This window comes from Limanda limanda, chromosome 9, assembly GCF_963576545.1.
Source record: "Limanda limanda chromosome 9, fLimLim1.1, whole genome shotgun sequence".
Taxonomy (NCBI): domain Eukaryota; kingdom Metazoa; phylum Chordata; class Actinopteri; order Pleuronectiformes; family Pleuronectidae; genus Limanda; species Limanda limanda.
The window spans coordinates 19537970-19560135 of NC_083644.1; the positions used below are offsets into that span (position 1 = coordinate 19537970).

General features: G+C 40.4%; 1 pseudogene; it reads right to left on the reverse strand.

The window, feature by feature from the left end:
- Positions 1-9704: 9704 nt before the first annotated feature.
- On the reverse strand, positions 9705-18901 carry LOC133010868 (semaphorin-4E-like; annotated as a pseudogene).
- Positions 18902-22166: the final 3265 nt, after the last annotated feature.

The following is a 22166-nucleotide window of genomic DNA, read 5'->3' on the forward strand; positions in this document are numbered from 1 at the left end:
CACTGTGCTTAGGTCCTCACCTGCTCCACAGGGGAAACTTCTCTTTAGCTGAAAAGTGTTGATAGATGGTCTCCAGCTTCGGTCGTCAAATCTATCTGTCTCTCTGTTGTTTGGTGCTGAACAGGTAGTTTACAGTAGGTTTATCGGTTTGTTGCTCAACGCAACAGGAGGATGCAATTCTTGGTCTTGATTCTGAGTATGAGGTCTCTGATGCTGATGACCTAGATAAATTTGTTCCACAGGATCAAGCTGGAGTTGTCTTGGAATCCAGCGCTCCTAAAAGGAGAAGATTCCTTTGATGACATTGAAGTCTAGCCTTTGATGACACAGAAGACTCATCTCTGATGACATAGAAGTCTTGTCTTTGATGAAACAGAAGACTCATCTTTGAAGACAAAGAAGACATCATTGATGACATAGAAGACAAAAGGCTTTCTCGTAAATGAAGAAGGAAGAATAAGCTTCAAAAGAATATAGAAAAGAAACACCCAGCCATTCATGAAATAACAAGAAATTAATATGACTCATTTTTGACCCATGTTGTGCATTAGAAAGGGTTTGCATAGCCTGGGTATCAAAGGTTTAAATAAAAGCAGTGGTTAGTGCAGCATGTGTAGAATTATCCATTGAGATGCATGAATCATTATGCATGCATGTCAATGGATGCATAAAGAAGTTATATATTGTATTTTGTGTTTTATTATTGACATTGGAAGTCTCGTACACCTCTGTGTGTTGTATGCTCCTACTAAGTTCTCATCTCTACTATTCTATATAAAAAAACTCTGTGGGCTACCTGTGTATGTACATATAATGAATCTGATGTTGGGCTCTCAGAGTTAGAACAGAACCTGGCATAAAAAGTGTATAAATAACCTGCCACCGCTTCCTTGAATAATCTACAGAAGGATCTGAAAATGTCAGAGCTGGTTTACTTTGTCTGGGTTTAAGTGTGGTTTAAGAGATTAAGAAAATAGTCCTCATGGTCACCGTGGATGCTCTTAATTTTTTTACTGACATCCGATTGGAAGATTGCTTAGTAACTGGTCTAAAGGTTGGTTGGTTGACTGCCTGCTGCCCATCTTCCTGCCTGTATCAGTGAAATTGAACGTGAGGCCGATTGGTGAGCTAGCCGTGAGACAGTATTCCATCACATGGGGCCTAAACAGGAAACCAGTTGTGGGAGGGTGTTTCACCTTCGAAACTCCTTATGTCACCAAACTCTTTGGTGCCAAATTATCGTATTACCAAGCACCGCCTCTAGATAGAGACAGATAGCTGGCCATTTCTGTGGTGCCTGTGAACGCACTCAAAAGTACCACATCATTTCACCATTTCATGACAAAATGCCTATTTAATGCATTCACATTATTTGAACGAGTTTCTGAGATATATGTAAGAGTTTTGTCAGCAGAGCTTATTAAAGCTCTTCACTTCTGCGAAAGGGTTTTCTTCAAAATATGTCTTTACATTTCAGCTTTGTTTACACACTGATTATTGACATGAACGACAACGATTTTATTTTATTTCAAAAGAAATTTGCTTAAGAATTTGTGTGTCTTGCAAACACAGGAAACTCAGAAACAGTTTTGTGATAGTATGTGAAGGACACGTGCCTTATGGACATTGATGTGAGGAGGGTTTTGTGTGTTGACAGCTGCATGCTAGGCAGTGAGCTGAAGAATAGTGTTGTTTATTTTTTAATTTAAACAATTTATTTAACCTGAAGGAACTATTCTCTTTGTTTGTATTCGGGCAGGACTCTACTTTAGTTTTTATTCATTGTGCTTGATGTCTTCAAGCTTGTCTGCTGTAGCTTTCTGAAACGCGCCTGACTATTATGTGCACATGTTGCATGTGACAAAATGACTGTCGCCTTAACGATTGCTTTTAAAAAGATTGTTGGTGCATAATCCTCCTTTGAGATTGGTCACTGAGCAACTGATGTGCCATAGCACCCTATCTCTCTCCTTGATTTTGATACAGATGAAGAAGTCACACTCTAAGTGGACACTCGTTGTACTCTGCTTTAGTATTTCTCAGTTTGTATGTTTCCAAATCGGCACTGTTTGCTGTTAGAAGTCAGCGCCCTGCTGTGAAACACCTTATAAGCTGTTGTCACTCTTCCACCCACCTTTCTTTCAGATAGTCTGAATGTTTGTGTTTAGTGACTGCAGTGACTGTTTGCATGCAGTTCTCAGGGGTGGGGAACTAAAGAGAATATTTTATTTCAAATATACTGTCATCATATAACCGATATAACCCGACACAAACTTAAAAGATTTTGTGTATCTTTGTTTATATCAATATTTATATCAAAGCCTAAATGAAGCACAAGCACCAACTAGAAGGAAACGGTGTTCATTATACCTTATTTTTCTGTCCTTGTTACAAAGTGTCCTTCATGGCCAACTGCCAAATGTAGTATTTTGTTTTTCTCTGTTCTTTGATAAGTGACAAACTATTACAGATGTTAAAATAATCTTTAAATATTGCAGCATTTCAATAAATATTCCTACTCATGTGGTCTCTGTCATAGTTGAACATATCAGAATATTTATGACTCAGTATCTGATTAAAAGCCTGTGATGCACATCTGAGTTTGACGATTCATAAACTCAAAAGTCTACCATGCTGTCTAGTCAAGTATTAAGCAATGCTGGCACAGCCCGTCTGACAACATGTGTGAATGTAAAGGTTCTCACACTTGGGTAACAATGTTTTCATGGGAGAAAAAAATCACTTCTACATTGATGGTTTTAACATCAGTGGTGGAAGAAGTACTTCATTGACCGTTTTACATTTAAATAACTTTTCTACTGCAGTAAAAGGAGGTAAATACTTGCTATGAAATAGACTTACCAAGTATTACAAGTAAAGGTGCTTGCTGAATGTAGCCTATTCCCAATGCAACACTCTACAACAGAGGTATTCAACAGGGGGTAGGGGGTTCGTGAAATCTTTGGCTGATTAGACAATTTTTTTTAATAATTTTTTTTTTTTTTTCACGAATTTAAATGTCTTTCAATACACATTTACATGCATCCAACATATTGTGAGGCTGATTTGACCCTCTGCCTGACAACCTCCATCCATCCAAGATTAGATAAGTTGTGTGCTACCCATCAGGGTCCGACATCTCACTTATGTGGGAGTATGTGTGCCATCCACAGATAGCTTGAGGATTCACTGTCTCTTCTACATCTATGTTTAAAATAAAAACATGAATCTGTGAATTACTTTAATAGCTCAGTGTTGCAGTGTTGTATGCAAGATGTACAGTGGGTACGGAAAGTACTCAGACCCCTTTAAATATTTCAGTCTATGTTTCATTGCAGCGATTGCAAAAATCAAAAAAGTTCATTTTTTTTCTCATTAATGTACACTCAGCACCCCATCTTGACAGAAAAAAACAGAAATGTAGAATTTTTTTGCAAATTTATTAAAAAAGAAAAACTGAAATATCACATGGTCATAAGTATTTGCTGTGACACTCATATTTAACTCACATGCTGTCCATTTCTTCTGATCCTCCTTGAGATGGTTCTACTCCTTCATTGGAGTCCAGCTGTGTTTAATTAAACCGATTGGACTTGATTAGGAAAGGACCTGTCTATATAAGACCTTACAGCTCACAGTGCATGTCAGAGCAAATGAGAATCATGAGGTAGAAGGAACTGCCCAAGGAGCTCAGAGACAGAATTGTGGCAAGGCACAGATCTGGCCAAGGTTACAAAAGAATTTCTGCAGCACTCAAGGTTCCTAAGAGCACAGTGGCCTCCATAATCCTTAACGGAAGAAGTTTGAGACGACCAGAACTCTTCCTAGACCTGGCCGTCCAGCCAAACTGAGCAATCGTGGGAGAAGAGCCTTGGTGAGAGAGGTAAAGAAGAACCCAAAGATCACTGTGGCTGAGCTCCAGAGATGCAGTAGGGAGATGGGAGAAAGTTCCACAAAGTCAACTATCACTGCAGACCTTCACCAGTCGGGGCTTTATGGCAGAGTGGCCCGACGGAAGCCTCTCCTCAGTGCAAGACATATGAAAGCCCGCATAGAGTTTGCCAAAAAACACATGAAGGATTCCCAGACTATGAGAAATAAGATTCTCTGGTCTGATGAGACCAAGATTGAACTTGTTGGCGTTGGCGAAAACCAGGCACTGCTCATCACCTGCCCAATACAATCCCAACAGTGAAACATGGTGGTGGCAGCATCATGCTATGGGGGTGTGACTCAGCTAAAATAACAAAGGAGTGGCTTTGCAACTCTGTGACCATTCTTGACTGGCCCAGCCAGAGCCCTGACCTAAACCCAATTGAGCATCTCTGGAGAGACCTGAAAATGGCTGTCCACCAACGTTCACCATCCAACCTGACGGAACTGGAGAGGATCTGCAAGGAAGAATGGCAGAGAATCCCGCAATCCAGGTGTGAAAAACTTGTTGCATCATTCCCAAGAAGACTCATGGCTGTACCAGCTCAAAAGGCTGCTTCTACTCAATACTGAGCAAAGGGTCTGAATACTTATGACCATGTGATATTTCAGTTTTTCTTTTTTAATAAATTTGCAAAAATTTCTACATTTCTGTTTTTTCTGTCAAGATGGGGTGCTGAGTATTATTAAAAGCGTGTTCGTTTATCCTTTAAGAGAAGAGCCAAATTCGGTTTGCTCAATCAAAGTTTTTATTTAGAAACCAATGAACAGGTTACAGCAAAGCAATGGGCTTCCAGTACATTAGTTGTATCAGAGCGCCTTGAACATCCGGCACCTGTCTATTTTATAACAGTAGATCTTCGTTCCTCCTCCTCGGAAGTGCGCAGGCGTAATCCATCCTCCTGGCATTTGGTACACGGAAGTACAACAGGAAGACACTCCCAATGACGCTATAGTTGCTAGACAACCTGTTCACGTCATTAAAGTCCTTCAACCAGCAGATGCAATGTCGACCAAAGGTGTTTACAATGGGAGAAAAGATTATTATGTTTTCTGCTTCATCAAAACAATCCTGACTGTAAACATTCGCAACAAACTAAACCCAAACAATGTCATACTGACTTTGCCCCAGAAAGGACAGTTCCATGAACTCTGTGTGAGTTTAATGAATCTGAGGGAATTACGCTTTAATATCAAAAAGTTAAGTACTAGAACAAACAAAAAGATTCATTATTGGCACTAAATAGCAACGGTTATTAAATTAATTTGTATGAAGGCATAATATCTAGCTAAAACTACTTCTATCTTTATTTGGTAAGAGTACAAATATAATTTGAAATGATCTTTATTTGTTTAGAATTCTGTCAGCCACAACCTATAGTTAAAAGTTGGAAATCCCCATTGATGAGAAATAAAATGAACTTTTTAGATTTTAGCAAATGGCTGCAATGAAACAGAGTGAACAATTTAAAGGGGTCTGAATACATGGCCACCCTGTACCTTGCACATGTTTAAATTAAAAACATGAATATATGAACCAGTGTAACATTTTAATAGCTTAGTATTGAATGCACAATATCAGGGTAGTTATGTTTATACATGGCACTAGGCCCAGTTTAATATAAAACACAATTTTATACAATATATATAGTAGGGGCTCCCTGCTCCATCTCTCCACCTGTTTGGGGGTCCTTGGCCTGAAAAACATTGAAGACCCCTGCTCTACAACATCATTATGTTTGAGTCTTCCATTTAAAGGAGGTGGGGCCTAATGTTAAGTGCCTGCTCTGATTGGATCAATGGACCAATATTTCCCTCATTATCGATCACCTTAAAGAAAATATTTTAAAAAACAATGTAACACAGAGTATTGTTTTTTTTTGGAGTAGAAACGAGATATTTGCAGAGTAAAAGTGAAAAGTACATAGAACTAGGGCTACGTTGTAGCACTAACGGGCCCGAGCACACGCGCGTTTCAAGTCTGTCGCGGTCGGGGAAAAGACAGCGTTCGATGACCAAGCGCTCGTCTCCGCGTTGCATGGGTTTTTTTGCACTGCGGCAAGGATAAACGCTTCACTTCCTGTAGCCAGCAGGTGGCGCTGTGATTTTAAGTCATGGTGTCTTTGTAGATGTCATCAGGTCGCGACTCTTGTCTTACATGCTTAGTTTGGACTTGATTGAACCAAATATGCCTGAGATACAGAAGCTCGTGTTTCGATGGCGTGTAATCAAACTTTGACGCCAGGCTACGGTCACAAGGAAAAACGAAATGTTAAAATTCCAATAACTTTAGATCTCCATCTTGTTGTGAAGACACTCATCTTAATTTTAAGTTGATCTGATGAAAGCCCTACGACAAGTATGTCAAAGTAAATATGCTGAATATGGCCAAAATGGCCACCAAATCCAAAATGGCGGGCTTCCTGTTTACTCTAACATATCTATCCAAGAGACTTATTTCTTTGTCATGAAAAGACACATGTCCCCGTCGATTTTCGTAGCTGTAGGCCAATCATAGTGCCAGGGCTGCCCTTTAGGGGGCGCTAGTCAGTTATTTTGCCACGCCCATTCCTTAAACCCATCTGACAGCTTTCAGGGGGGGGCTGTTGACACACACATGTAGTTTGAGGGAGATTGAACCTTGAACACGGAAGTTATAGCAATTTCGTGTGTCATGGCGAGTTGATGAACTTTGATGCCACGCCATTAATATGGCGTTTGACGAAAAGTCACAGTAATCTTATATCTTCATTATCAATCCCTTGAGACCCATTCGCCACAGTTTGACATGGTTGCGCAAAGTGGATGAGGAAAAATACTTCCAAGTGTAAGACGTAAAAAAAACAAGACATTTCCTGCTGCCACCAGGGGGCGCTGTGCTTTTAAGTCACGATTTCTGTGTTTATGTCTTTGGGTTGCGACTCTTGTCTTATGTGTCTAGTTTGGACTCGATTGGACCAAATATGTCCGCGATACAGACGCCCGTGTTTTGATGGCGTTTAATCAAACTTTGAAGCCAGGCCACGGCCACACGCTCTGGTGAAAAGTTGATCTTTTGATAACTTTAGATCTCCATCTTGTTGTGATGACACTCGTCTAAATTTTAAGTTGATCCGATGAAAGCTCTACGACAAGTACATCAAAGTAAAAATGTGGAATATGGCAAAAATGGCCACTAAATCCAAAATAGCGGACTTCCTGTTGCGTTTTTCATAATGCTCCAAGAGGCTTTCTTGTGCGTCTCGTCATGATACACAATTTTCTTTATTTTCGTGAGGAACGGTTAAAGCTAACTGAGGGGGCTTTCCGTAGGTGGCGCTGTTGAGCTATTTTGCCACGCCCATTTCAAATTACTCCAGAATACGTCAATTTCCACCACTCTCTAATTTACTGCAAACTTTAGAAAGTTTTTGAGCATGGGAAAGCTCTCAAAAAGCCCTTTCACTACGCTCAGAATAATCCTTTCAATTTCAATAGGGCCTCCCACCGTTCTGGTGCTCGAGCCCTAAATATATTTAGGGCCCGAGCACCTCCGGTGGGAGGCCCTATTGAAATTGAAATGATTCTTATTATTATTCTCCGCCAAGTTAAATTGGCTTTTTGAGGGCTTTCCCATGCTCAAAAAGTTTCTTAACTTTGCAGTAAATTAGAAATGTGTGAAAATGGCCATATTCTGTAGTATTTGGAAGTAGGCGTGGCAAAATAGCTCAATAGCGCCACCTACGGATAAGCCCCTCATTTAGCATTCACCGATCCTCACAAAAAAAATACCCAGTTGTGTATCGTGACCAGACGCACAAAAAAGTCTCTCAGTGCGTTATGAAAAAAGCAACAGGAAGTCCGCCATTTTGGATTTAGTGGCCATTTTGGCCATATTCAACGTTTTTACTTTGATGTACTTGTCGTTGGGCTTTCATCGGATCAACGTAAAATTTAGACGAGTGTCATCACAACAATATGGAGTACTAAAGTTATCAAAAAAATCAACTTTTCGTCAGAGCCTGTGACCGTGGCGTGGCGTCAAAGTTTGATTAAACGCCATCAAAACACGGGCGTCTGTATCTTGGACATATTTGGTCTAATCAAGTCCAAACTACACACAGAAGACAAGAGTCGCGACCCGAAGACAACAACACAGAAATCGTGACTTAAAATCACAGTGCCCCCTGGTGGCAGCAGGAAATGTCTTGTTTTTGGTACGTCTCACACTTGGAAGTATTTCTCCTCATCCCCTTTGCACAACCATGTGAAACTATGTCAAATGGGTCTCAAGACATTGATAATGGAGATATAAGATTACTGTGACTTTTCGTGAAACGCCATATTAATGGCGTGGCATCAAAGTTCATCAATTCGCCATGACACACGAAATTGCTATAACTTCGGTGTTCAAGGTTCAATCTCCCTCAAACTACATGTGTGTGTCAACAGCCCCCCCCTGAAAGCTGTCAGACGGGTTTAAGGAATGAGCGTGGAAATATAACTGACTAGCGCCCCCTAAAGGGTAGCCCCGGCACTACGATTGGCCTACAGCTACGAAAATCAACGGGGACATATGTCTTTTCATGACAAAGAAATAAGTCTCTTGGATAGATATGCTAGAGTAAACAGGAAGCCGGCCATTTTGGATTTGGTGGCCATTTTGGCCATATTCTGCATATTTACTTTGATATACTTGTCGTAGAGCTTTCCTCAGATCAACTTAAAATGTATATGAGTCTAATCACAACAAGATGGAGATTCAAAGTTATCAAAATTTTATTTTTTCGTCAGAGCCTCTGACCATGGCGTGGCGTCAAAGTTTGATGAAACGCCATCAACACACGAGTTTCTGTATCTCAGACATATTTGGTCTGATCAAATCCAAACTAGACACATAAGACAAGATTCCCGACCTGAAGACATCTACACAGAAATCGTGACTTAAAATCACAGCGCCCCCTGGTGGCTACAGGAAGTGAAGCGTTTATCCTTGCCGCAGTGCCGAACGCATGCAACGCGGAGACGAGCGCTTGCTCATCCAACGTTCTCTCTTCCCCGACCGCAACAGACTTGGAACGCGCGTGTGCTCGGGCCCGTTAGTGCTACAACGTAGCCCTAGTTTTAATTAAATTACAGCTACATAAAGAAATGGACTTAAGTACACTAACAAAGTAAATGTACTTTTTTACATACCACAACTGATAAACATCCATATGCTTTTATAACAAAGTGGGGAAAATGCACTGCTGAGCAAAAAATACACCTGTAAGCAACATATACTCATACGAAAGACTGATGTAAAAATATGAAATGAAACCTCATTAAATCTTGGGAGGAGAATGAAGAGGTTGAAGAGATGGGGCAGCTAAGAAAAATCAAAGACTGTGGTTTCTGAATCTTAAAAACAGATCAGTGTCAGGCCTGTGGCTGTTTTTAGAATAAAGAAACTTGAAACAATAGCTGGCAACTGGATCAAGTGGATTCCCCTGAGTAAATATGTCTATGTTAAGCATTAACAGCAAAAACTGTTCTACTGCACTGGCATTATTGTTATAATCTATCACCTGATAGGTCCAATATATATCCTTACACTGAACCTCAGCTGCCATGTTACGGTATGGAAATGATAGACAGTGCAGGAAGTTTGCGAGAAGAGGCAGAGCACCTATCAAAAGAATTTATAATGTGAAAATCCTTTCTGAGAACAGTCTCTCCTCAAATTTAAACCTATAGAAAGATGATTGGTGCACTGGCATTGGCCTCTGACTGAATCCTACAACTCAGCAGAGTCAAATCTCTGACTCATCATTTATGTATCTGAGACCATCCAGACTTGAAATGTTGGCCATAGGTGTGAAGTGGTGCTCGCCGTTCCCTGTGATTATTATTGGCTGTGCAAGGTCTCCCAGACTCAGGCCCCAGAAGCTTTACCTCTGACGTCCTGTTTTGAATGTGCATGTATTCACACGGCAACTGCCGCTTCCCCTCGCTCTCTGAAGCACGCCCGGCGTCCTCTTCTCCAAATGCAAAATATGACCCCCATCAGGCAGAGGCAAAACAGTGAGAGCAGACCCACGGCCACCTCGGACCAAGTCACCCTGCCAGTGTTGCTGTGCAACGGGTCCTCTGGTCCCGGCGCAGTTGTGTTCTCAGGGGGAGAAGAGTCCGAGGAATTCATCACCTCAGTGCCACGAGTGGTGCTGTCCCCCACTCCTGGTTCAGAGCTGAGCTGTAAATGATAAACCGCCACAGTTCGGTTGTATGTTCTGCCGTTTATCTGCTCTACTGAGTCGCAGGTGTAAAGGCCGGCATCCGATTCAGAGGCGCTCAAGATGAGGAGGCCACCGCTGTAGATGTAGTATTTGTGGTTTGAGTGAAGTGTTTGGTCAGAGAAACGCCAGACGACCTGGGCCAAGTTGGAGTGGAGCTGGAATGACAGCTGGATGTTGCTCTGTGGGACGAGGGTGAAGTCCACAGCTGCAACTGGATCTAAAACACAAACACACAGTTTTTCTCTTACTGCATCATGAAAACAACTGCTGGCACATTGGCTCATCCAAAGCAACTCCAGAGTGATGCATGCTACGACACACTGTGCGTGAGCATACCTGGCTGAGGACATCGTGAGACGTCTCCCTCCTTCAGACTCTGCATTGCAGTAATTGGGGAGGGGGGTAAGCTGTGGACCGAGGAGCAGCGCCCAGTGGAAAAGTCCCAGGCACAGTACGGATCCCTGGCCAGGATGCAGTCCACACACATGTCGTAGCGGCTGCAGTTGCTGACTGGCATCTGAACAGCACCGAAATCTGATCCGGCGTACAGCAGTCCCTAAACACACACAAACACACACGTTTAATGTATAGTGATTCAGCTTCATGAAAATGTAATTTGAATTTATATTGATTGGTGGCAGGCTGATTGTGGATTGTGATTACAACTGGATTTTTTTTACATAAAATATACCAATACTCACATTTACTACTATAAATAACAATACTTCTATCATTTTAACTGTCATTATTGCTTCTCTACTCTGTATCAGACATTTTCTTTATATAAATACTTAAAACATTGATGAACCTCTGCATTTACCTTATATTATATTACCTCATATATTGTTATCTTCGTGCAACATCTATTGCACTTCCGTCTGTCCTGTCACTTAAGACTATCTGAGGTTTTTGCATTTTTTGTAACGTGACCATTTTTTTTAGTTAAGCATTAAGGACAGACAGTTAAGTCTTGAGTCCCATTGTGATTTGTGAAAATGGACTATATAAAAAAATCTGATTTGATTGATTGAAAAAGGGGTGTTTTTCAACCACCCCAAACAGACAAACAAAATTGAGTATACATTGAGCCTAAGGAAATTGCCTTGTAGATTCAGGTTGTAACCATTAAACCATTCATATTTTAAACAATGGTAAGTTCTATAAGGAGACACCTGAACAAAGCATTATGTAAAGAAATCATGAAGGTGCTTCAGATTAGTGCCAGAGGTGCTCTGATAGACAATGTCAGCGCGATCGGTTTTTACTGAGAAATTATTGTTTTTCTGACTTGAAATGTCAGAGCAATCGAAGCCTCTCTACAGCATATAAGTGGCATTAAGTGAAGACATATTCAAATGTACATTAAATCTGATTATATAGTATTTGTCATGAAAAATATTTTAATGGGGTAACAAACTTAAATCAAGCACACTGGACATAAATTACCTTGGTGGATGAGAGGCGCAGGATGCTGATCGGCTCAGGGTTTTCAAACAGTTGAATCTCCTCAATGATGAACATTTCCCCAGCGTAGTTAACAGCCTTCTGAACAAAGCCATTTTCTATCAGGAGACAGAAATTTATCATGACGTTAATCATTGAAAAAATAAAATTACAAACACAAACCTTTTAACCAAGATAACAGCTTTGATGTGCCTGGTCACTATTTATATGATATCAATGCATCTTCAGCCAGTGAATAAAAAAGGATCTGATTGAACCATTGTTTAAAAAACATAAAGCCTGTAGCAGCTGTCTACAACGATCAAATAATGTTCGATGCTAAAACACATAAGTACAGAAAGGTCGAAAAAAACTAAACTCAGTGAACAGCTGATCTGTTGTAGTGATGTTTGTTTTACTAAACAAAAGAGTCTGAACTGACGAACACATAATTTCTCTGCTTATGAAGCCAGCTTTTCTTTAATATAAGAAAGGATGTTTTATTTCTTCTTTCAAAAGTTACAAACTCCTACATTAAAGACCTGAACACATTCAGATTCTGCACTATGAGTGATGAGCTCCTACATGAAAACTAAAGTTCAGAGATTTATTTTTCTCATCGTTTTTGTCAATTGTGGATGTGGATGAAGTCATATATTACTTATGTTGCCACAGCTGTCAATCAAACAACACCCGAGACAAATGTTTTCCAAACTTTGATAAACTTTTGATGGTATAGAGAACTTCTAAATTTTCAGGCCACCTTTTTTAATCAACTAGAATATTCATACAGATCATACTGCATCAGCTGTCATTGTGCTTTGTTATATAATGTGCTTTACCAGTGCCAATAAACATGACAGCGTATCTCTCTCCGTCCAGCGCCAGCACGCTGTCCACTACAATCCGAGTCAGCAAAGCTCCCCTCTTGACCAGCAGCGGCCCTCCTGTCAGCGGAGGAACGGCTTCGTCCATAAGGTGACGGTCTCTGATGAACTGGAGGGTTTTGTCAGGAAGGTCCAGAGAGCGGTTTATCCCCATTTTGCGAGCCACATCATTGATGCACTGCAAAACATAATCACAGTTAAGGACTGTGTTTTATTCCGACATAATTTCTGGCTGCAACAGTCGTTACACTCACCGCTCCTGGTCTGGGGACTGGCACTTCTCCGTTGTACATCACCCACTTCACATAGTAGTTCTCAACGGCAACAGGTGTCTTGAACTTTCCCTCATTGAAAATATTTCTGATGGCAGAGACGCTGTACGCGCACACAGCAGAAACCTGGGACAAACTCCTGGAAACACCCGATCAAACACATTTGGTATAACAACAATAACAACAACAATAATAATAATAACAATAAATGTTTAAATCTTGACTGAATAAAAATATTAGGTGTTAAATACATTATATCCAAATAAATTAATCAAGACAAGCGCAACACCTCATTATTTTGTGTAAAGACACCCTTGTTGTTTCTCCTAACTGACTGTGTGGAACATAAAAACTACAGGATTTGACTGAGTACTCACGACTGCTGCGTAAAGACAGCATAGAAGACGCTCTTCCTCCAGTCCTGGTGCTTCAGCAGGAAGACATCCTGGACAATTAGGGGCAGGCTGGGTTCAGGGAGGGAACAATCCAGACGAGCTTTCAGAAACGACGTCCATTTCCTCTGCAGCGTCCGCTGGCCGCCCATATCCCCCTGAACACAGAGCAGAGCACTCAGTCATGTGCACATATTCCCTTCAACAATAACAACAAGCAGACCTGTGACAGATATGGAGGACCATACATGACTTTAGTATAAATAAATAAATGTATAAATAAATACAGAAATAAATAAATAAATAAAAAAGGAAATACATAAATTAAGCAACAGAAATGTCTAAATAAATGTCTTCCACATTTATTTATTTCATTCCCTCAATTCTGTGTGCTTATGCTAATGAGAAAGGCGGGCCTAACCGCAGTCTCATGCAGGATTGGTCACAGGAGTGTAATGATCCAGCCCTTCTAGTTCAACTAGTTCAAGTTCAGAGGGTTAGGTCAGGTTGTTTTTTATTGGGATGATTAAGGTGTCAGTAATCCTGACTGTGAGCGTCACGTCTCGTGTTCTACTGAGCACAAGAAGAGAGCAGAGAGGAGGAAGCAGAAACTCCAGCTCGGTACAAACCAGCTGCAGCTTGTGCTCTTTATTTCTTTATCTATTTCCAACTTTTATCTATTCTTCAAGCGCAGAGCGGCTGTGGCTGAGGGGTAGAGTGGTCGTCCTCCAACCTGAAGGTCGGCGGTTCGATCCCCAGTCTGAACCCTCTGCATGCCGAAGTGTCCTTGGGCAAGATGCTGAACCCTCAATAGCCCCCCATAGAATAACAAAGTGCTGCAAGTAGATGCACTGTATGAATGTGTGTGTGAATGGGTGAATGTGAAACTGTACTGTAAAGCGCTTTGAGTGGTCTTCATCAGACTAGAAAAGCGCTATATAAATACAAATCCATTTACCATTTACAAATCTGACATATATAGGAAACTTATATTTATGGGTGTGTGATATTTGGTACCTTGCAGACACGGGCCACTCGTGACACTGTGACTTTGCTGTAGAAGTCGTACTCTATGGCGTTCTCGCTGAAGAACAGGTACACCTTATCATCGTCGCCATCTGAACTGTCAAAACTCTCCCCAACAAAGTCCATGTGGACAAAGTTTGGATCTGAAATCACAAAACATGAAGTAAGGATGAATGGAGCGACGCCTGCGCTGCGCCAATCATGTGACATACATCATGTGACACACCTCACTCTCCACAACCATCTATAATATACACCCTCCTTATCAGGTGGTCTATTTAAGCAGAGAGAAATTTCCCATCATCCCCTTTGCTCGCACTTCTGCTGCAGTATTGCTACCAGTTGCTTCAGCCCCTCCACCACCCCAGCATCCACCTGTAAGCTCCAACTGGGGGGTTACAAGTATTTGCTCATCACTCCCATCATTCCTCGGTAATCATATGGGGGATTGTTTAAGTTGGAGCCTAGACGCTGAAGGGACAGGGTTTTTGTGAAACCAAAGGCCTCCTCTTCGGCCTACATGGGTAGTCAAAAGCCTGAAACCGCATGTTCCTTTGTTCCGGAGGAGACCAGAGCCTCCCAAACGCAGTATCCCAGGATGCTTCAACTTCACAAAGAGGTGTAAAAAACCCGACAAGAGACACAAGTTTCAAATCCTACTGGTCATTCTGGGCCCAATGACCTGTGAGGGCACCGGGCCAATATAAGGCCAGATCTCCCCCTCTTCGATCTCTTTTTACAATTCCTCCGAGGGCAGAAGGCTGTCAAGCATCGCTGAGGGGAGAAGCCTGGTTTCTGCAGCTAACATCTCCTCTTTCCATCCAACTCTTCGAGAGGAGCACAAAGGTGCAGCTTCCAGCTCACCTCACTAAGGAAACCTCCTCGCAACCCAAGCTCTACCAGCCTCCGAGCAGGGACTCGATGTCCTGCAGGAAAACTTCAACCAGCAACTGAGCTACACAGCTCAAGGGAACCACACAACCAGCCAGACGACTTCACAGAACTTCTAATTGCACAGCAACTTCCCTTTTCCCCTTTCCACAGAGGGGTAACACAACTGGGCTTAATAATTATTCTAGGCTAAGCAAGACTGTTTATTCGATTCTGTGTGGTGTTTATAAGTTTGATTTGTGTTATGATATTTTGGTTATAAGTTATTTGAAAGTAATGTTAGTTTGCAATTCTCTTCACAGTCTTTCTTTGCAATTTATTGTACACTCTTTCTCTTACTTGGCACAATCACATACACAGACACAAGCATAATCCTTCACTTAACTATCTCTGCCCCCTATTCCTGTCGTAAAACATTCTGAAAGCATGCTGACACACACATCAGCATCTTTGTTGAGTAAGTACACCGATAGTAATTTGTGTTTTTATAATTTATTATATTCATAATAAATGTTTTTCTTCTACCAATGTTTTATCATTAATGTTGCATAAGTGAATTTTGCCAACCTCTACACTGCCAAGAACTCCATATCCTTCAACTTAGCTAACTATCTATAAATGGTGATTTTGGTTATAGTTATTAATTTAATTGTTAATCAGAGTTCCAAATTTGTAGTTAGTACTTTTATGAGACTTAATCAATAAATTGGCTATATTTTCCCTCCCTTTGAATGGTGGTGCCCTGAGGTAACTTTAATCAGTTCAAGTTATGATTTAATATTAATATTTGTAATATAAATATTTAATATTTTATTTTGATAACCAAATGTATTGAATGCCGAAAGGCACACCATTTTATGGTTTCACGTTTGATCCATTATTGCTGTCTGACTGAAATGCAAAAAAGGCAAATGACAACAGATACTTTCAGTTCCCGCTAAACTATGCGTTTTTTTGCTGCAGAGGAACTCACCACTGAGCCAGGTGCTCTTGTCCTCAGTGCCGAGGCCCAAGTTTGAACTGCGCAGAAGCGCAGGCTTGGAGCCCATGAAGTCGATGGATGTAGCAGAATACAGGTCATTACCTAGTGGACAAGAACAAGAGTGAAGAAAAAAGTTCCTGGAAATCAATTATTCGCATTAAGTTAGAAAAATGCAATCAAATCTAATATCTCTGCAGCAGCAGCAGCAGAGATATTAGATGTTATATTTATAGCCTGGTCCTTTCAAGTCGGCCCACAGTTATCGTGAACCTATCCTTCTTTTTTCAGTTGGTACACTTTATGTGTTCAGCATTATTCTGTGCTTTGTTCCCGTTGGCAGCAAACGTAACTCAGACACTCACCAACCATGACAGAGGAAGATCTCTGTAATGGATCATAAGGACACTTCCCCTTCCCCTCCTCCTGCTTTTCCTGCAGCTTCAGCTGTCCGCCTACAAAAGTCTGTCCGAAACAAGAGGGAGAGAGAGCAAAGAAAAGAAAGACTGACACCAACAAAGACAATCAATAAACAAACACCAGAAGAACTAACACAAACTGACTAATAAATTAAGAAAAGACAGCAACATGTAACCACAGTTATCTGCATGAATTAAGAATAAGTTGGGTGATGTTCCAAATTGTCAACACATCACATGAGGAAACCAACAAAGAAACAATGCTTCTGATTTGTTATTGGACAAGTCTGTGTAGCCTGATAAACTTCACAAATCCCTTTATTCATGTGTTATACAAAAACTTTATTGAGCCACACCATTACATATATCCCTCCCCCCCAAAACACACACACAAACATACGTGGACACACCCACACACCTACAAAAACACACACACACACACACAAATTAGGTTAGGTTAATTTAAACCTAACCTTAACCTTAACTAAAACTCAAACCAAACCTTAAATCATGTCTTCACCTTAAATGTAAGATTTAGGTTTACGTAACGATTTACAGAACATTTGTCCCCATAAGGAAGACAGGTCTCCATAATGATACTATGTAATAACAAACACACACAAACACACACACACACAGTTGTCCTGCCCAAAATACCACGGCACGAGAAGTGTATCCACTCCTTAAATTATTTCCAAAAAAATAGTTTTTGTGGTAGTAGTAAAAACTGCATTGCCCAGTTGTGTCCTTTTAAGGGAACTAAATTTCTGAGACATTTGTTTAGCTTAAAAGCTTCAGTAGGAACAAAAGGTAAATGAGTTTTTCATGGCATTTGTTGACAATAAAAACAGAAGAAGTGATTAATAAACATATAAAACAACTTATACAGATCTAAAAGAGGCAAAACTACTCAACCTGAGTGAGTCTTTCATAATCTCTTCCCTTCACATAAACAGGGTCAGTTTTTAAAATCCTCTAATCTATGCATGTATTCTATACTTACCATATAATCACAGGTGGGGCTAAAAGCATTGGTGCCGCACACATACATCGCAGTGTCATTGACTCTATGCAGGGTTCGAATGTAGTTGCGGCATTCCACCTGCAACGAGATCCAGCCCAGAGAATGCCAAGGTCAGAGCTTTGTTAGTTCAGCCACAAAAAATACAAACATGCAACAAACATATAGTGACTGCCCGGGATGCCAGGAGTCGAGCTGAGGACCAAGAGGTCAATGCCTTTATTTGGTCTTTCAGTACGAAGCTGGAACTACAGCACTTCAAAGACTAGAAAACCCACTCCCTTATAAATGATTTACAAATGCACAGAGATAAATTGCGTGGGGGAGTAAATCGTTTTTAGTTTGGAGTCATCCTTAATGCTTGTGTTCTTGCCCCAGTTAGTGTGTGTGAGCTTTGTCTTGAAAGGTGATACACAAACCTCAGCGTTTTTTCCCTTGTACGTGCACTGCCTCTGCATCTCTTCGGTCACTCGCCAGTACACCTGCATCAACACAGGGAGAGTGTTTTGTCAAAGCACGTGGGAACAGTGCCGCCACCCCCCCCACAAGAGATTGTGTGCGTGTGTGTGTCTGTCTGTTCAGACACAACTGACAAATATTTGGATTAAGTACATAATTAAAGATGGGGAAATTTCATTCTGTGGGGGCAAAAGTCTGGGAAATTGAAACTCCAGGAGAACAGCAGGGAAATCAAAAGTATGGGACGCTTATTTGATAATTTATATAATATACAATATATCACTGCATTTTGCCCCCTAGGCAACCACCTATGTCGCCTATATCAGGAGCCACCCCTGCTCTACAGGCACATGTGAGTTTATCAATTTTACAACAGCTTAATTTCTTTGACATTTTCTTACCAAAGACTTTCTCACTGAGATGTCCTTGATGTCCAGAGCATATATGGCCCCTCTGGCTCCCAGCAGCAGCAGGCCCAGGTCGTCTCTCATCAACATAGTTGAGTAGTTGGAGATCCCCTCCTCTCTGAACATCTTAAGCTCATCTGAACAGGAGAACATCAAGAATCAACACTGACATTTTACTCCCAAATTTTTAGCTGCAGAAGCAGAACAGAAATTCATTTCAAATTAATAAGCGTGTCCCAAACAGCATATAATCCAAGCATCTGGATGCACTTGTTCATGTATCTTGGTTGAAATATTCTGCTACCAATTTTGGTGTTTACTGGTCCATAGCAGGAGTAGAGACACTTATTCAACACAATAAGAGCAATGTCATTACATCTTGTAGAGGCAGTGAGACTTAGTGACTTACTCTGATACGGGACAGTCTTGCGTGGGTCAGAGTAGTAAGTGTTGAGTGCACCGTGTGAAACATGGAGCATCAATCCACAGACGATGCTCAGAGCTTTGAGAAGAGACATGGCTCAGAGTCCCTCCTGGGTGGTATGTATCTATCTCAGTGTTAGCCTCCAGCGCAGAGCTAATGAGCTATTCAGTCCGGCTACTATTGAAGGATGCTGGAGGGAGGCAATGAGAAAATGTAGCATTGAAACCAGTGATTACAAACAGATTGGTCAAGCTGAGATATCTTGAGTTTTAGACCCTGATTTGTATCAAACTCCAAAAGCACTGAATCTGACTTTTTTGACTAACTTTTTTGACTAACTTTACATTCGGATTGATATCATAAAACCATTGTTATGAGCACTATACAATAATACAATTTTAATAATTTTCAATGTTTTTGGCACAACTTCTTTAACAGTGGTTCATAAATAATGTATCACCTCTGCCATGGAGGTAGATGGATTGCAATGAAACTTGATGAAAGGATGTGGTACAGATACATTTAATTTCACAGGGATTAATTCTGGATCTAGATGGAACAAAATATGGAACATTTTAGAGGTTGATATTTTTTAGTGTGCAGCTTGATTGAATTTAAGGGGGCTGTTGGGCCTGGGTGGGCCTTCGAGTGATATTCTAGTTTAAAGCTGCATTAACTGTTGTTTTTGTCCACTTGGGGGCAACAGAGTAAAATGTAAAACACAGAACACTGACATAGTATGATCTAACACTGTGAGCTGAACACTTCCGCCTGCTGTTTACACACTTAGCAGACACTGAGCAACATTAGCATTCATGTGGAGACCAATATTTATTCTCTTTTTCACTGTGCTTAGGTCCTCACCTGCTCCACAGGGGAAACTTCTCTTTAGCTGAAAAGTGTTGATAGATGGTCTCCAGCTTCGGTCGTCAAATCTATCTGTCTCTCTGTTGTTTGGTGCTGAACAGGTAGTTTACAGTAGGTTTATCGGTTTGTTGCTCAACGCAACAGGAGGATGCAATTCTTGGTCTTGATTCTGAGTATGAAGTCTCTGATGCTGATGACGTAGATAAATTTGTTCCACAGGATCAAGCTGGAGTTGTCTTGGAATCCAGCGCTCCTAAATGGAGAAGATTCCTTTGATGACATTGAAGTCTAGCCTTTGATGACAGAGAAGTATCGTCTTTGATGACACAGAACACTCGTCTTTGATGACAAAGAAGACATCATTGATGACATAGAAGACAAAGGGCTTTCTTCTAAATCAGGGGTTTTCAACCGGTGATCCGCTGCCCTCTGGTGGTCCGCGACGGCATTGCAGGGGGTCTGCGAAATTCGCTCTGATATTTCAACACATTTCCAGATTACTCTTGAAAAATATCTAAAATAAGAAAAATATGTCTAAAATAATATAAAGGTGATGAGGGGACTTTGCTGGTGATCATGAGATTAAACTTAAGTAGGCCTCAATTGTTTGTGTGAGTCTTCAGTTTGTGTTTGTCTTTAGTTGTAGCCCCAGTTTATGTTGATTGTTATTGATCACCGTTACTTTAACGTTCTCTCAACATGTCAGCTACATGTCTGTACATTTAAATCATGAACGTTATATATTGATGTACATATGGTTCTGAGATGCAGTACAACTACAAACTGCATTTTAATTTTGTTTTCAATTCTTAAGCACTGAAAATCAACCGTTTTTGTTGTTTTTTACACAGATTTTTCTATATTTGTTTGAGGTTTTTAAGTAGATAAATCTAGATTTGTTTTGAGATTTTTAAAAACCAACATGGAAAACCAAATGTTAAAACTTCCTTCTATCCAGTGGTGTGTAAAGTACTTGAAAGCCATACTTGAGTAAAAGTACAGATATCTTACCCAGTGATGCCGGTAACCCGTTACTCATGTTACTCTAATCTGACCACTTTTTTCAGTAACCCTCCCTACGCGTGGGGGCCCCCCCCGGTGCGCCTCGGCTGGCGCCTAGCAGCTGACTGAGAACTGGTGCGGACCACTCGCCCCACTCCACTGTTTCACTCATTACATGCGATAACAAAATAAGATTAGTCCAAAGTTACACATGTTGACATGATATCAGCCTACATGTGGTGTTATACTCTTGTTTTGTTTTGTAAAACCACTCCTTGCTTCTCTAATGCTGTGAACAACAGGTACAATGTTCATAAAACATGTTGAAAAGAATGTAATAGTTACATTAATAAACAATGTAGATCATAAATAGTAAGTTTTGCCATTACAGTGTTAGCAGTTAAATATGTCAGGTCAATGAAGACTGTCTTTATTTTATTTTAGAAAAACAAGTATTTATGTTAAGTGAAGTCAAGAAAGACAGTGTTAACAGTTAAATATGTCAGGTCAATGAAGACTGTATTTATTTTATTTTTATAAAAACATGTATTTTTTCAGGAAATAGTTTTTAAGTTCAACTTAAAATGTCAGGAGATACATTGTACATTGTTGTTGTGTACATTACTGTTAAAAATGCACTTCTAATAAAGTGAGTGTTGGCAAACCCGGCTGTCCTTTTTAAGTTGAGGTGACGGGGGTGTTGTCGGCAGCTTCTGAATGTAACTAATAAAGTAACTTGTAATCTAACTTAGTTACTTTTAAAATCAAGTAACTTGTAATCTAACTAAGTTACTTTTAAAATCAAGTAATCTGTAAAGTAACTAAGTTACTTTTTCAAAGTAACTGTGGCAACACTGATCTTACCTGAAAGTGACTTCGGTAAAAGTAAAAGTCACCCGTCAGAAAATGACTTGAGTAAAAGTCTTAAAGTAGGTCATATTAAAAGTACTTAAGTATCAAAAGTATCTGGTATTGAAATGTACTTAAGTATCAAAAGTAAAAGTACAAGTACCAAAATTAAAAATGCAAAGTGCTTTTTATAGTAGTCCTATACAGACACAAAACAATCCAAAATGTTTCTCCTCAAAATTTATCTCAACTGACTGAAAAATTATAACAACAATATAATATAATATAATGTATGTAATGTATAATTTTACAAATTTTAGGGTTAACCCTAACCCTAGATGAGAGAGAGAGAGAGAGAGAGAGAGAGAGAGAGAGAGAGAGAGAGAGAGAGGTGCGCCGTGCGTAGAGGCGTGCTGCGTCAACCTCCGCTGCTCAAGTAACGAGCCAGTTTGAGAATGTAAGAAGTAGAAAGTACACATATTTTTGTTCAAATGTAACGAGTAAAAGTTAAAAGTCGTCGGGAAAATAAATACTCAAGTAAAGTACAGATATGTGAAAAATCCACTTAAGTACAGTAACAAAGTATTTCTACTTCGTTACTTCCCAGCACTGCTCCTATCCACATGCACGCACGCACACAC